General features: G+C 38.6%; 1 long non-coding RNA gene across 1 annotated transcript; it reads left to right on the top strand.

The window, feature by feature from the left end:
- Positions 1–756: 756 nt before the first annotated feature.
- LOC123605839 lies at positions 757–4,075 on the top strand. The gene is made up of 2 exons (XR_006715925.1): positions 757–850; positions 3,877–4,075. It is a non-coding gene; the product is annotated as an uncharacterized LOC123605839 (long non-coding RNA).
- Positions 4,076–18,272: the final 14,197 nt, after the last annotated feature.

Below are 18,272 nucleotides of genomic sequence, written 5' to 3'. Positions count from 1 at the left end.
CTTATAATAGCTGCGTGCCCCTAAGCTAGCCATGTAAACTTTATGAGTCTGGATTTCTTCATCTGTGAAATGTGTGAGTTGGGTCGGAGAATCTGTAAGGTCTATCTAGGCGTTGAAAGTTGATACTATTTCCTCTTCTGTTCTTATTGTATGTGCATGCGTATAAGCACATGTACATGCAAGCACACACACACACACACACACACACACACACACACACACACTGGATGCATGTATGAAGTTTTATCTATCTATCTATCTATTTATTTACTTATTTATGGCAGAGAGAGCGTGAGTGGAGGAGTGGCAGAGGGAGGGAGAGAGAGAGAGAGAGAGAGAGAGAGAGGGAGAGAGAGACAATCTCGAGTAGCCTCCATGCTCAGTGCACAGCTGGATGCGGGTTCCATCCAATAACCCTGGGATCATGACTTGAGCCAAAATCAAGAGTTAGACGCTCAACTGACTGAACCACCCAGGCACACCAAGTCTCTTGTTTTTTGATTGCTGTAAGGAACAGACCCAGGGCAAGATAAAAATGCATACTTAATATGTTTTCGATATAAGTGACAAATACCTTGCCTTTTCAAACAACTCTACCTTTGCTGAAATACAATTAGTCTATTCCATAAGCGTCCCTAGGAACAAAGGTGATTACTTTATGTTAGAAGATATACCCACACCCTTCTCCCAAACTACCTATTACTGGCCACAGCCTCTGATATTACAACAGTATGTGACTCTTCTTCTGTATTCTCCCCCTCCAGATCTGATTGGATCAGGAAAATAAAACACCTAACTCAAATAAGCATCAACCATAGTTTGGCCACGGATCTGGAAATGAAGAGAAAAGGTGAGTCAGGCCAAAAGATTGGCTTCCAAGGAATTTGGATTTGGGACTGTGAAACATGATATATAGGTTGGTGGCAAGGCCAAAAATTAAGGACACATAAAAGACTGCCAAAGCATAATGATGACAAAAAATTTGAATGAAGTCTATTAATTTTCTGACTGTTCTGACTACTGAGTCTCCCAGAGCTGTTTAGATCCAGACTCACTTTCCAGTTTCATTTTCCACGAGGCCCTGACATTACAGTATTTCCTATCCCTGAGATCTATGAAATTTCCATGTTCTGTCCACAGCCCCCATTTCTACTTGAGTTAGTTTAACTGGATTTCTTTCAGCCACGTCGCAGTCACAAAGTGTGACTCATTCAATAGATAAGCTGAACTCCGTGGAAATGTTCATGGTGACCAGATTTAGAAATGGGAGCAATTTTTTTTTAAAATGGGGGGAAGACTTTGCTTTCAGGAAATAGAGGTCAGAGGGCCATGAGTTGCTTGCAGACAGAGGTTTGAAAGGCACCTGTAACCAAAAAAATGGATGCCACAAAACACACCATTTGGAGGTGCTCCAAAATTGCTCTGGAAAGCCTAAAAGAGAAGCCTAGAATGGGGATATGTGACCCACAGTTTTGCTAATGAGAAGCACTCAACTTTGTGGGAAATCAGCAGCCCCCGGAGCTCTCAAGCACTTGGCTTCCCCTCCTCCCATCTTTCTCCCAGCACAAAGCATGATATATAGTGAAAAATAATAATTCTTATTAGTGGAGGCATGAAATTCTCTCCTACAGGAACCACACCGGAAGGCATTTTTCCCTAGTCATTCTTTAAAGAACACTCTGTTTTCCACCCCTGCTTAACTCTTCAGAATTTATTCTTAATTCTGTGGCTTATGCTCCTCAACTTAGGGACCACGGGGAGACAAATCAAGCTTGTTGTTTTTAAGAAGAGGGTGGTATGGAGTGATCGTCCAATAGTCACTTCCAACTGCCATCTGTGACACGTCTGTAAAACATTTCGTTTGCATAATATATGGGAACGCTATTAAAATACAGCACACTGTTAGAAGAGGGGGAATATTCTAAGTCAAATTATGTCTCCTCATAAAACAGTCCCCCTGCTATTGGCAGTAAAGCAGAGTTCTTCAGTATTGCTTTAAATTAAAAAAAAAAATCGGCTGCGCAAGGAATTACCAAATAGACACTGAACCTAGTTTAATCCAATTCTGTAGACATGTTGTGAAGTTATAATGAACACAAGGCTGAGCAAAGGTCATTTAGCAGAAATATGCCTGTTTAGATTGAACATCTTCTCTGCTCTGGGGTAAGCAAGGACAGAACAGCAATCAGTTTACAAAAGCAGGCACTGTGGGCCATCCATAATGTAGACCTATATATTTGACCTAAAAAGGCCACTGCTCACGTTTCCAGAAAGGAAAAATGTATATCAAATGCTTTACCTGCAAGAAAAGATCTCTATGTTTAGTCAGAAGTGGGCCAGCAAACTATCGGGACAGCATGCTGGAGAATCTAGTGAAGGAGTATGGAGGGTCCTTGGGCTTTTCATTCATTCCCTGTCTCCGTCTCTAGAATACTGACCTAATTGCTCTAAAAAAGGATACTTTGCTTGTCTAGGCACCGAATTTTCAAAGCAATGCTATTATTCTTAGGTTCAAACCAGATTGTGGCTACCAATGTGGTTTTTCTAAAAGCCGCCAGGTTAGCAAAGCAAAGACCATGGTAGTTATTTAGTGACTGGTCAGGTCACCTCCACAGCCTATCCAAATTTCAATGATCACTTAGAGGAAATTAGAAGGGAAAACAGGACAGGAGAGAATGGCAGAGGGTGGGTTACCTTCAGTGTTTTAATTAGCCCAATCTAATAAAGTAATGTGAATTATCATTGAACAGCTTAAACATCATTGTTGAAGAATTCCTATTGAAATGTAAGCCCTGGAAATAACCTTCGGAGGCATTTTTAATTGTCTGGTTCCAACTCTGTATAGGGTGTTCAACTCAAGGCTGGAAAAACGTAGAAGTGGTTTTGCCTTACAAACAGTGTGAATGACAGTCACTCCTATGTCCTATTCCTTTTAAGACAGATGGTGAGAGCACAGTTTACTGTTCAGTTTCAATTCACTGCTGCCTTTTATAAGCAACATGGTTAAGCAAGCTGCTAAAGAGAAAGGCTCCAAAGCCATTCTGCTTAATTTTAACAATACCAGGATGAATCCTCATGCTTTGATATTATGGTTCACTTCCCTGTAGTGTTTTATGAAATTTGCCTTAAATTTGTCATCCCAAACTCATATGACGGATGGAATTCAGATGGTCTCCTAAAAATGAAATCTAGGAGAAGTTTATAATTTTCTGTGTCATTCCTGACACCATTGTCCATCTTTTGTTTTGTACGGGTGTTTCTCATTTTCAGGTCTCTGCCTCAATGTGCTTTTATGGCCCCATTTTATTTCCACATGCCACCAAAGAGAAGCAGAGATGCTCCAAACTTGAATAATCCCACACCTGGATTTGTGTCTTCCTTTATACTGAGTGCTTAAGGTGGACCAGTCACTATACTAAATGCTTAAAGTCTTTATCTGTATTAATCTCACACAACCGTGAGATCCATTTGATAGATGAGAAAACAGAGACTCAGGTTAGGTAGGTTTTCCAAAGTTATATGGCTCATACACAGCAGAGCAGAAATGCAAACCTAGGTGTAAGGTTACAGCCTCACGTGTTAACATACTTCACTAATCAGCTCCTGCACTTAAATCCATTGCTCAAAGGGAATGCTTCAGCAATGAGTTTAATAATAAGGCCTGAAAAAGAGCAGTGTTACCTTTGAAATTCCAATCCAGGCTTCCATTTTGGTGAATTCCCACCGGGCCACTAAACACCTGTGTTATTTTATGCCTAGACCAGGTGGAGGGAAACTGATTTTCTTTGGGGCGGAGACAAAGAGAGTTCATGCAGGCTTTGCCCCATAAAAATGTGTATAACTATACTCTCCCTTATGTTTAATCCCATACCACAGTGCAATTTCCAGAAATTCCGAGATCCAGTCTTATAGCCATGCTTGGAGCCCAGAGATTGGCGCTTAGATATTCAAGTATTTGTTGAAGGAATGAATGAGTGAATGAATGAACAGAGGCTTCGTGACTTCAAGAGACCTCAGTGTAGGAGACTTTCACTCTATGTCTTTCTTTCACCCAATTATTCTACAGATACCTGTCCATTGCCTGGTTTGTGATTGCCAGTTTATTTATTAACCTAACAAAATCTCCACCCCAAAGCTTTCCCTTGGATCTTTCCCCCTTATTGAAAAATCTGTGTCCACCCACAAGCTTACCATTAGTTTCAGAATGAATTTCCTCTCATGATAGTTTGATACTATTTTCTCCATACCTAGCCTCCAAGGGATAAAGGGGTGGGGGGAACCAGAGATTGCTTTTTTGTGCTTTAAATTAAAGATAAATCATCAGACTTCTTAAAAATTAAATTTAATAGTCTATCATTTTCATTCATACAAAAAATATTTTTTGAGTTCCTACTGTGTGCCAGGTATAAGAGCTGTGGATACTCTGAGGATGCAAACCAACCAGACAAGAATCCTTGACCTTGTAGAACTTAAATTCCAAAGGAGGGAGCCAGTAGTGAGCCAAACAGACAACTAAAACACAGGGTGTATTAGGAGGTGATAAACAGCAAGAAAAGAAACAAAGAACAGCAGTGGGATAGGCAGTGATGACGGCAGGGTGCAATTTTTAATGGATAGGGTGCTTATGGGTTCCATTACAGCCCATCACAAAGGTACACTGAAGTCCTAACCTCCAGTATTTCAGAATGTGACATGATTTAGAAATAGTCTTTGCAGATGTCATTAGTTAAGATGAGGTCATGCTGGGGTAGGATGGGCTCCTAATACAATATGACTGGTGTCCTTCTAAGAAGATAGTGTGAAGACACACAGGGAGAGTGCCATGCAGTGAAGAGGGAGAGGTTGGAGTCACTCAGTTAAAAGATTTAAGACCACCACAAGAAGCTAGGAAGAGGCAAGAAAAGATTCTACCCAGAGTCTTCGAGGCAACATGGCCCTGCTGACACCTTGACTTGGGACTTCTAACCTCCAGAACTGTGGGGGAAGAAATGTGTGTTTTAAGCCACCGAGTGTGTGCACTTTGTAATGGCAGCCCTAGGAAACTAAAATAGAGGAGGGGCTGGGAGAATCCCTCAACTGTGAGGATGACATCTAAGAAAAGACTTGAAGTTGGTGATCAAGCCACATGTGTAGCTATCTGGGAGAAAGGGAACAAAAACTACAAAGGCAAAGCAGTAGGAGCAGACTTAGTATATTCATGTGGCTACAAGGAGGCCACAGTGGCTGGGGTAGGGTGAGGAGAGGGGGTATAGTCAATGAAATCCAAGGGTAATGAGATCTAAATACCATAGAGTCTTGTAGCACAGTAGTGCTCAAACTTTAGCTGGGTATCATAATTACCTGATGGACTTGTTAAAACATAGATTGCTGGGCCCACCCCTAGACCCCCAGACTTTCTGAATAAATAGATCTGGGGTCAAGCCTAAGAATATGCATGTCTAACACATTTCTGAAGCTGATATTTTTGGTCCAGGGACCATCTTTGAGAAGCATGGTTGTGGAGCATCATAATGACTTAGATCTTTGTTCTGAGTTAAGATACAAGCTATTACAAGGTCAAAGCAGAGGAGTGACACAATATGACCTCTATTTTAGCAGGACACTGTGTTCATGGGTTGGGAATAGGCTCTAAGAGGTGACAGGTAGAAGCAGAGAGACCAGTTATGACATTATTGAAATAATGTGAAGCATGTATTTAAAAGTTGATATGAAAAATTAACAACACAAGAAAGAGCAGGTGTTGGTGAGGATGTGGAGAAAGGGGAACCCTCTTATACTGTTGGTGGGAATGCAAAGTAGTGCAACCACTCTAGAGAACAGTATGAAGGTTCCTCAAAAAGTTAAAAATAGAACTACCCTATGATCCAGCAATTGCACTATTAGGTAGTTAGCCAAAGGATACAAAAATACAGATTCAAAGAGGTACATGCACCCCAATGTTTATAGCAGCATTATCAACAATAGCCAAGCTATGGAGAGAGCCCAAATGCCCAATGACTGATGAATGGATGAAGAAGATGTGAGATACACACACACACACACACACACACACACACACACACACACAATGGCATACTACTTAGCCATCAAAAAGAATGAAATTTTGCCATTTGCAATGATGTGGAGGGAGCTAGAGTATATTATGCTAAGGGAAATACGTCAGTCAGAGAAAGATAAATACCATAAGATTTCACTCATATATGGAATTTAAGAAACAAAATAGATGAACATATGAAGGGGGAGAGAGAGGGAAACAAACCATGAACAACTCTTAAAGAGAACAAACAGGATTGATGGAGGGAGGTGGGTGGGAGATTGGCTAGATGGGTGATGGGTATTAAGGAGGGCAAGTAAATACAACTGGGTGTTGTATGTAAGTGATGAATCACTGAAGTCTACTCCTGAAACCAATATTTCACTGTATATTAACCAACCAGAATCTAAATAAAAAATTGAAAAAAAAATAAAAGTAGATATCACCTAGTATGTGTTACATATGACCCAGGGTTTTTTTGGAGAGGGCAGGAGCATGTGGGTTAGTCCACAGAAAATGAATATATAACTAAGAGACCCAAGTTACCTGGTGCCTTGAGAGCTTGGCATTCTTAGAGGACAACTCTTATTTAATATGAGTTATATTACCTCTGAGCAGCACTACCTTCCCTCCTGTCACCTCCATGCACAGCCAATTCAGCAATCAAGGCCATGTCACATCTTGAAATTTTTAATGGGCTCTGTAGGCCATCCACTGGAGTTTTGAATTCTTGGATTGCTTTTAAAAGAGAAAAAGGTCTCTTTCCTCCATCCTAACACCAACCCAGAATTCTTTGAATTTTAAGAGTTTTTGCTTGAGTAGCTAATGAGGACTCTAATACATATGTCCTGTTAAGGCTCTCAGATCATTCCCACAATGACCTTTAAGAAGGTCCTAAAATAGATTAGAATATACGTATCTTTTTATATAAAGCCTAAACCTTACAGTGGAAGAAATTTCAAATGTGAAGAATAAAACAAAATACTAGGGTTAATAATGACCAAAAAAGTAATATTTAGAAGGAATAATACATCCAACCTTTACAGAGCATTTGATTTCTATTATCACATTCTTTTTTCACTCAGTGTGTTCTCTCACCTTCCTATTGATCTATCATCTTGACAAGACGCTCATAACATCTACCCAGACTGCCTCAAAACATAATGGTTTTATTTCTTGACTGTTTGAAAGACATTTTTATTTTGTAATTGTTTTTTTAAAGACCTTGACTTAAAAAATGAAGTCTTTTTAAATAACCAGAATCCTGGAGAAAGACATAGCCTTTCTGCTGCAAGAGAAAAAGTGAAGCATCCTCAAAGTCTTATCTAGACCAATGGAATGCTGACTTACTCTATCATTAGCTATGTGACCCTAAGGTAGAAATTAACTTCTGTTTCTCAGCGTCCATATCACTAAGTTAAGGGAGTTTGGACCAAATCGTGAAGGCCCTAGTAAGCTGGAGAATTTGCTGATTTAAACTGTACCATTGTAGCCTAGATTTATTTTGTCTTAAAAAAAAAAAAGGGAAGTTATTTTAATTTGTGTTCTCTCTGTTATAAGAACTTTGACCCAAATTCAAAACTTACAAAGAATAGGCTGGTAGCATAAACGAGTGAAGCAAATGAACAAAGGAAACAAAGTCAAGGACTAAGAAGTGGTCATGTATTGGCGGGGGGCGGGGAGGGGGGAGGCGCATGATGACCTCAAAATGAAGGATATTTGATACTGAGCTGCAGCCTATGTGCCCATACTAGACATAGAGACTTGGATTTGTTAGAGTTCCCAATGCTTTACAAGCTCTAAATATTCATTTTTGTTTAAAACACCTTGATATTTAACCTGATGATTACCAGAGGGGAGGTGCATGGGGCAGATGGTTGAAATAGGTGAAGAGGATTAGGAGTACACTCATCTTGAAGAGCACTAAGTAATACATGGGACTGTTGAATCAGTATATTGTACACCTGAAACTAAAATAACACCCTTAACTCCTGAAACTAAGCTAAAAATAAAATAGGCATAAAAAAACTGCCTTGATTTTTAAATGATAAGTAATTAAAATTAAAATCATCACCATCATTGGGCAGGCCGAACCAACAAATCTTCCAGCTGAATCCAATCTACAAGCTGTTAGTTTGCACGATGAAAGCCATATTGGTTAAGATTCATCCCTTCAGGGATTATTGTTGCATGGAAGTTTCCATAAAGGGAGGATCAGGTTGCATGAGTCCTTATCTTAATTGATTTTCTTGTTGAAAAATAACTACCAATCTCATGCATACCCCTCCAAGGAAAAAGTTAAATAAAGCATTCATAATAGCCAAAGATAGGCAGAACGACAGACACAGGATATGTAAAAATGCCTACAGAACAACACAAACTGATTTTGCAGAGGAGGCTTAGCTGAGATTTGAACTGTCTAGCCCTAAATCAAGATATGCTCTATTACTGCTCAGTTCAATTGGCCAAATGGTGAACAGCAGAAGTCATGGTTGGGCTGATTGATCAATCAACCTGGCCACAGGATGAAAATTTATCTTCTTTTCCTTTCCTTCAATTTATATTTCTCCCATAGATTCTGTTCATTCACAGCTTCAACATGAAATTACTCATTGGTCATAAGTCACAGCTGCCCCAATATCTCTCCCAAACCTGGCAAAGAGACAAGTGAGGATATAATTAAAATTATAAATACGGCTTTTGCTTTGAAAGAAAGATTAATAAGATTAAGAAGTAAGCATCTTTCACATATCTACGTGTTTATTAATGATAATTCACTTATTATGTGGAGCTTCATAAAAAATTTCAAGAAAAGGTATTTAGGTTTATGGATTTTCTATATAAATAAAATTAGATTCCCCAGTTTTTCTCCTTGTTACTGCAGCACACAAGAAAATAAGGGGATGAATTTTCACCACTTTTGGAGACTACAGTTGAGACGGCCTGAGTGAAAATATAAGCTATATTCTGCATGTCAAGTTGGATTCTGCCATCAAACAGCCCGAGACAAAGTCTCGGGTAATTTATTTGAGACATGATCCCAGGAAGCAGGAAGAATAGGGACAGAAAATGCCAATTAAGCTGCATTATTTTACTGGAGATGGGTATAAGAAACTAGGCTCGTTCCTACTTGGAACTGAGAACCTTGTAGAATGTGTTTCAGAATGGGTCTCTCCAAAACTGGAGAGGTTGGGAAATTTCTATATAGACTCTCATCCTGGAGCAGTTGAGATTTGCTGTGGGCGTTACCTTCCCAGCATAGTAAGAACTGTTCATAGATCTGGAAAAAGTTTGGAGGCACAAGAGCAGAGAGACCCTGGAGGCATTTTAGGTAGGATCCCAGAGCATCATAGGAACGACCCATCACATTTGCAATGACAATTACAGTTACAGTTAACTATTACAGTTGACTACCAAACAAACAGACAAACAAAACCAAAAAAAAAAAAAAAAAAAAAAAAACCCAAAAAGCTTGTGAAAGCAGGTGTGCAAAATTGGGATCCATCAGAAAGATAGGATGCTATCCTTCAGAGTAGCTAGAACTGAATGGAGGTACAAAGAGAAATCTACGAATTTGCCATCATATGTTTGCCAGAGAGGAAACATATGATCTTCACAATTGCCAGGTGTGGTGAGTGCCGTCTATGTACAGAAGTATTCCATGTGTGTTACGTATATCAATTCATTTAATCCTTGTCTATGCCACACATGCTATTTGTACTCTATGCTCTAATAAGCAAATTAAAGATTGGGAAGATGAAACCACGACATTTCAATATACCAAGGGACAGAACATTTAACTGTGCCCCAAGTACATGCCCAAATGAACAGTCTTGAGGGAAGAGACCTTGAATCTTGGGCAGTGATTTGCCGCACGCTGCTTCACACATGGGCAACCCCAGCAAATATTCCCGACCTAGTAGCCGTTAATGATATATTTATTTGAGTGTAGTGTATGATTCTCTTAAGCAATGATCAGCCCACCAGCAAGTCACCAATTAAAAGTTTTCTTTTCTGAACATCTACTCAAATTATCTGGGAAAACAGGGCTCGAGTTAAAAACGTCTCATGGGTACTGAACTTTCAAGAAACACACCCACTGTATATCAAAAGAGCCACTTACATATAACAAGTACTTATGCAAGTGTACCTGAAGAGAGATTTACACTAAATAGAAGTATGTTCTTTTAGAAAATATACTTTTCTCTCCTACTGGGCACTGCCAGTGTGGGGCTCTAAAACAGAAGCAGGCATTTATAGTTTGTTAACTCAGTACCACACTTGAGTACCAAAGACTTGTGTGCTCCACACAGAGACCTTGCTTGTCTTTTATGGTAACTAATGACTCCTCTATGTTCTGCTTTTTTGTCTTCCAACACGGGTTTTGAATGGCAAGGGGAAGAAAATGGAAAAACAAGAGCAAAGAGAAAATGAACTACTGAAAAATAACAGGTAAAGTTATACCATGTCGCAATGAGCATTTTTACTCAGATTCATTTGATTTTACTTAGACAAGTGAGGTATATAAATGTAGACTTGGTCAAATGAGTCCCCGTTGGTGAACTTATTTGAAATTCTGCTAATGATGCCAAACCTGAGGGTTAAAAACTGATGCTTTGCAATTAAGAGATTTATCCATTTATATTGGTGTTCTTTTCTTTACTGTCATGACAGATCTTTCTGAGATTTGAGTTTCAATTTTGGCTAAACTAGAGGGATTTTGTTAAACTGTATTCCATTCTATTCTATTAGTTAGCTAGTTAATTCCGTTTCCTGGGATATGAAATCATACTGACAAGCAGATATCACACTGTCACAGAAATCTTCTCCAGGTTGCTTAAAAATATAAAAGTGAATAAAATAGAAAGAAAAAGCAGACACCTAGACAGTATAGATATAAATGGCAATGGACTTAGGTGCAATATGAGAGTTGGCTTGTCCAACCTGTTAACATACTGCTAGAGATGCCAGTGTCTTGCTTACTTACCTTTCCATAGAAGATCTTAATTTTCAAAGTATATGGTTCTATTAATAACTGGCCAAATAATATTTGCGTGTTAATTTTTTTTTAATCAGAGCCTACGACAGTAAGCCTCCTTTTCCTGTTTTCGTAATATTATAATGAGAGGGGAATGATTTTGGCTTGGTCTTCAGAAACTCCTTGATGCCCTGATACTGTGTGCCAAATTATGGGTGGACATACTTAGGGCACAGAGTCCATAGCTTTCATTAAATTCTCAGAAAGATGTGAGACATTCCCTCACATCATACACACACACCGTGCACAAATACATACCCCAAGTCCAAGAAGAAATGAACACTCAGGCTGAAATAATTTGATCTTTAATTACCTTTGCCAACTGGTCTCAAGTGATCAACTTCTGGCTTTCAATGAGGGCTATCAAAGAGTCACCCACTCTATGACACGGGATTCATTCCATACCAGAAAGTCTTTCTGGGCCGGTAAAATGTTCGCATGAACCCCTAGATGGTATTCATGTTTTGGCGATAGCCAATCTAAGGAAATGCTTGAATAGTTCTCTTTGCTTGAAACAACAGGTTCAGTGCCAAGCTTATGGCTCCTGTGCAGCCACCGTACCAGACTATAAGGTTTACATTTCCATGATCTAATTTAACCCCAGGATGTAATAGTTTTCTGACCTTGTGCCCAACTTCCTCAAATATTTAAGGAATTATTCTGAGCCTTGTGTATTTTTATAAGCTACTTTATATTCCTGTGCAAAAAGAAATCATAAAGTTCCTTGGGAGGAAAAGTAAACCTGGGGCAGTTAGGTGACATTTTTATTGTTTTGGGCCCTGACCTTGCTTGATTTTTCCTCACAGCGCTTATAAATAACTCTGTGACAATATATTACATATCAATTTGTTTATGAGTTTTGTCTGTCACCCCAAAGAAGTTAAATGCCATCAGGCAGGGACATTGCCTACCATACCCAGCACTGTATCCCCAGTGGCTAGAGCCAAGTATAATCCTAATAGGACCTCAGCGGAGACTGGCTGAATGAACTTAGTTAATCTGAGTTTCTAGAAAAGCTTAATGAGCCACTGTTCCCTTGAGGCCAGTCAGCCAACTCACTCCTCTCTGCTGTTTTGATTTCTTCTGATGAATACCCCAAAGTGTTCAAATAGAATCACGCATGAGTTTTGCAGTCTCCCAGGTTTAGACAGAAATCCTTTCGAGACACATGAATGTTCCCCATTTAAATAACGGTATAACTCTTACCAGTTGTTTTAAGTGATCCTAAAAGGAGAAAATCATTGACTTTACACGAATTTTATAATTGGAAATCTGGGTACATTTGAGCAAAAGCTAAGGGATCCATATCTATTTTCCTGTGAGCCTCTTTTCTATAGTGGCTTGAAAGGCACTCTTATTAAACTTTTAAGAATATTCAAAACAAGCTTTCTTTTATGTTTCTCAACAAAATTAACATACTGTTTGTAGCCTTATACCGACTTCAGTTTCATGCCCCTTAAATCATCATTTATATACTCAGTGTTCAGCAAAGAACAAAATATGTGTCCCATAGAATTTGTGGTTTGTTTTAAGGACACATGAGAGTACAACTGAGACCCATGTGATTCATAACAAATTCAATCTAGACAAGACAGCAGACCATTAAATGCAACTCCACCTCCTTCTCCTTTCCCATAAGAGACTGAAGAGTGGAAGTCATTTGCTCAAATATGAAATTCATGAAACACTTTAATTCTATGACAACCATACACCACGGACCAGAAAAATCATTTCATCTCATAAAGTTTTAGAGACCCCAGGCAAATGTAAACAGTAGATGCTGTTAGACATTAAGAATTCATTACAAGTACTAAACAGCTAAACTGAAATCTACTGATTTATTTGGAATTCCATGGGATTCTGGTAGGAGATTTGTCAAATTATTTACCAAATATGAACATAAAAAAATTACTACTAAACTAGACCACTTTCTGACACCATTCACAAAAATAAACTCAAAATGGATAAAGGACCTGAATGTGAGACAGGAAACCATCAAAACCTTAGAGGAGAAAGCAGGAAAAGACCTCTCTGACCTCAGCCGTAGCAATCTCTTACTCGACACATCCCCAAAGGCAAGGGAATTAAAAGCAAAAGTGAATTACTGGGACCTTATGAAGATAAAAAGCTTCTGCACAGCAAAGGAAACAACCAACAAAACTAAAAGGCAACCAATGGAATGGGAAAAGATATTTGCAAATGACATATCGGACAAAGGGCTAGTATCCAAAATCTATAAAGAGCTCACCAAACTCCACACCCGAAAAACAAATAACCCAGTGAAGAAATTGGCAGAAAACATGAATAGACACTTCTCTAAAGAAGACATCCGGATGGCCAACAGGCACATGAAAAGATGTTCAGCGTCGCTCCTTATCAGGGAAATACAAATCAAAACCACACTCAGATATCACCTCACGCCAGTCAGAGTGGCCAAAATGAACAAATCAGGAGACTATAGATGCTGGCGAGGATGTGGAGAAACGGGAACCCTCTTGCACTGTTGGTGGGAATGCAAATTGGTGCAGCCACTCTGGAAAGCAGTGTGGAGGTTCCTCAGAAAATTAAAAATAGACCTACCCTATGACCCAGCAATAGCACTGCTAGGAATTTATCCAAGGGATACAGGAGTACTGATGCATAGGGGCACTTGTACCCCAATGTTCATAGCAGCACTCTCAACAATAGCCAAATTATGGAAAGAGCCTAAATGTCCATCAACTGATGAATGGATAAAGAAACTGTGGTTTATATACACAATGGAATGTTACGTGGCAATGAGAAAAAATGAAATATGGCCTTTTGTAACAACGTGGATGGAACTGGAGAGTGTGATGCTAAGTGAAATAAGCCATACAGACAAAGACAGATACCATATGGTTTCACTCTTATGTGGATCCTGAGAAACTTAACAGAAACCCATGGGGGAGGGGAAGGAAAAAAAAAAAAAGAGGTTAGAGTGGGAGAGAGCCAAAGCATAAGAGACTGTTAAAAACTGAGAACAAACTGAAGGTTGATGGGGGGTGGGAGGGAGGGGAGGGTGGGTGATGGGTATTGAGGAGGGCACCTTTTGAGATGAACATTGGGTGTTGTATGGAAACCAATTTGACAATCAATTTCATATATTAAAATAAATAAATAAATAAAAATTACTATTTATTGAATCTGAATATAATGCTTACTGGCTTATTTCTTTTACAACATGGTTTATATTAAGAGATTATGTCCATGGTAAAATAACATCTAGTGTCTACCATTAATTCACCAGTAGTGATCTCACTGGTGATCTTACTTCTAGGAGCTGCTTCACTGGTGTTTAAATATTCCTCAGATCTCGTGATAAGATTTACCTTCTATCAGTGAGACCTATCTGGGACTCAGAGACCAAGATTTGGTATTTATATAGACAGCATGGTCTTCTGTCTACCCATGTCTTTTGAGACAACTATCCACATAATTTTACAACTGGTTCCACGTAACTCATCTTCCAAACTTTCTGAACAGACAGTACAAGCACTGGATATCATTCTTCCCTTAAGTGAGTGTGTTCTTGCCAAATATTTACCTCCATACACTATATAAATTTCTACATGTATATCTGTATACATATTCAGATACTGTGCATGTCTGTCCACATACCCAGATATTGTGAGCATCTGTATACATCCAGATATTATCATGTGTCGGTATGTACACAGACACTGGAAGCAACTATACATGTGGCAAAATGAAAATGAAGAACGAGAATTCAGCCAGATAGTTCCACGAATAGTACAAATTATACGGTATGGGTGGGATGAACGAAGACATCGTTACAAGAGTGTGGGTTAGCCAAAAGATCAGATGACCAAACAAATTTCAGCTCGGATAAATCTGTTTCCTGGTGGATAAGATTTCTTGGGTGATAATGGAATACAATAAAATGGTCATTCATCTAAATGAGAACACAGTAATTTAAAGCAGGCTAACCAACTGTGGTTACCAATACGTGATGGTAGGGGATGCAGGAAGAGTGCGATAAGGAATGGCTGGTCACAGGGGTGAAAGGGACAGCATGAGGCAATTGTATTTCTGTGGTGAAGGCTGGTTGTATCAGGGTCCTGATGAGTGGAAGAGGGAGGCAGAAGAGGGAGAGACAGAGATGGAGACAGAGAAAGAGAGAGTGAGAGCCTTGAAGATGCTACATGATTGGCCCTCACGATAAAGGCACAGGGCCACAAGCCAAGAAAGGCAGGCAGGTCTAGAAGCTGGACAGACAAGGAAATGGATTATTTTCCAAAGTACCCAGAAGCATCCCAGTCCTGCAGACACCTGGATTTTAAGTCCAGTAAGAATTCTGGTACACAGAACCTTAAGATGACAAATCTTGACTGTTTTAAACCACGAACTAAGTTTGTGGCAATTTGGTGTAACAGCAATATGAAATTAATAGACTCATTCTTACCAGGAGTAGCCTCTTCTCATGTGACTTGTCTAGAACTATCTCATTTTGTACTCATTGGATCCAGGAAAGCAGAAGAATACTTTTGGATGAATCAACTTATCTTCCATTCTTCCTTCCACACCCTCAGTTTAGGATTGAGAGGTTTATCTGTGGAAAAGTTGTGGTGGCTGGAAGGACTCAAGTAATTCATGACATTTTCTAATCAAATTTGACTGTTCAAATCATTAAGTCCGGTAGACCTCATCTTACTTCAGATAATTACTTAATATAAGTTTTAAAACTGTTTAATAATAAAGGGAGAAGTTGATATTTTCCTTTAATAAGCAATTAAATTAACTGGATTGACTTTACCCAATTTAAAAATTATTTTACTTTTTTAACACTGGGTCTATCACACTGAAGATCCAGAGATTTGTTCTTATAACTTGATGTTTCTGTTGAAAAATAAAAGCTAAGCTCTGGTGTCTCTAGACAGAGAAGAAGTAAAAAGTCATTTTCACAACCCATTTCACATTCTGTCTCTCTTTGTTCCTTACATCAGTGTACATGTCCCTCAAGGAAGTATGTCTATATATTTTTGTGCATCATAACCTTGTTAACTCCTCATCCTGTTTGTTCATTCTCGCTGGAGGGAAAAGATCAAGGGTTTCCATGGGGTGTCTGCTTAGGGCTCCATAACCATGAAACTTGAGCTGCCTCCTTTCTGTGTGGTCATTTGTCACCAGTGAGAGTCTAGAGGGGACAAATGCCCTAAATTCACCTCCACCCAAGACTGACCAGGGATCATTAGTTTGTAATCTCTGTGTTTTGTCATTTTTCTTTAAAAATAAACAAACAGGGGTGCCTGGGTATCTCAGTTGGTTGAGCATCTGACTCTTTTTTTTTATTAAAAAAATTTTTTTAACGTTTATTTATTTTTGAGACAGAGAGAGACAAAGCATGAATGGGGGAGGGGCAGAGAGAGAGGGAGACACAGAATCTGAAACAGGCTCCAGGCTCTGAGCTGTCGGCACAGAGCCCGACACGGGGCTCGAACTCACGGACCGCAAGATCATGACCTGAGCGGAAGTCCGACGCTTAACCAACTGAGCCACCCAGGGGCCCCAAGCCTCTGACTCTTGATACCTGCTCAGGTGGTGAGATCAAGCCCTGCATTCAGCTCCCTGCTGGAAATGGAGAGCCTTCTTAAGATTCTCTCTCCCTCTGCCCCTCCCCCACTCATGCCTGCATTCTCTCTCAAATAAAATAAAATAAAATAAAATAAAATAAAATAAAATAATAACATAAAGTAAAAACTAACAAACAAAACAACTAACAAGGAAAGCAGCGTAACACAAGGTCAAGCCCACAAGTTTTGGAATCAAACTGGGGTTTATCCGCTGGCCGCCATTCTCCCTAATGTGTGACCTTGGACCATCGACTCCATTACTTCCAGCTCCCATTTTCAAACCTATGCAAGGGGAGAAGTAACAGTCTTTATTTTGCTTGTCTGTTATGATGATTAAATAAGATATGTCTTCAAAGCTTCTACATAACCCTAGTCTGTGGGTTAATCGCTCTATAAAATGCCTCTTACATCTCTTAAATAACGATTTGAGTGCAAGACATGTTCTTTAACTTCTTTTGGGGTCATCTCCTTCATCTGTTAAGAGAGTTTGACTAAATAATAACCTATTATTTCCCCTTTAGTAGTGAAATTCTTAAAGCAACAGAAACATAAACAGACAGTTGCAAAAGTGAAGAGATATTTAGGCTAAAGGGTATGGAAGGACGATAATGTATTTAGATGTGTTTCTTCAACTCTTTTTTTATTAATACTTGTTCCCATATTAGCTGTGAAGTTCTTTGGTGCCATGGATCAGTCGGGGGTATGTTGATCTGTGAGGTTTGTTCAATCAAAATGTGTAACAAAATAAAAGCTAATATTTATTGTCTATGGCAGACACTGTTCTGAAGTGTTGTGTGTTCATTCACTCATCTGGTCCTTGAAAAACACATGTATATATACATATATATGTATACACACACATTTACACACACATTGGGAAAGTTGTATATACATATATGTGTGTATATTCTAATATAATATCAGTATATATTATATATTTTATATATATTATACATGTTATATATATCATGTATTATAATTAATATAGGAACTGAATATATATATTATATATTATATATGTACACATAGGGAAAGTATATATTTTACATTTACAGTAGAGAAGAAACTCAGGTAGAACTTTCCATTGTAATTATTCAGTACAATTTTACTTCATTGTTAAGTTCTATCTTTATAGGATAAAATTGCTTTGTAACCTAACCCTCCCCCTCTACCTTTATACTTTTTTTTTAGAACACTTTAGACTTTTACAACACATATGAAATTCTAATTTGAAAGTCATTTCAAATTTAGGAAGGTTTAACAAACTTTTAAATAGCATAACACGGTCCAGATTAAAGTGTAGAGTGCCAAATATAGGAAATAAACAGATGACTATGTTAATATGAGCCTTAAAAACTGGCATAAAAGTCTAAATCATTTTAAAAGGGAAAACATACTAAATAAAGAATAAAATCAGGGGAATATACCCAAGAAAATTGAAAACTCTACAACAGTATTGTCCAATAAAAATATAATGTGAAGTGTGCATGTAGGCCACATATATTATTATACATTTTCTAATCACTACCTTAAAAGAATTTTTAAAAACAGGTGGAATTACTGTCAGTAATATGTTAGTCACATTACA

The sequence above is a fragment of the Leopardus geoffroyi genome, chromosome A2 (assembly GCF_018350155.1).
Source record: "Leopardus geoffroyi isolate Oge1 chromosome A2, O.geoffroyi_Oge1_pat1.0, whole genome shotgun sequence".
NCBI classification, from domain to species: Eukaryota; Metazoa; Chordata; class Mammalia; order Carnivora; family Felidae; genus Leopardus; species Leopardus geoffroyi.
Note: the sequence above shows the minus strand (reverse complement) of the source record. Positions and strands in the feature narration are given on the sequence as shown.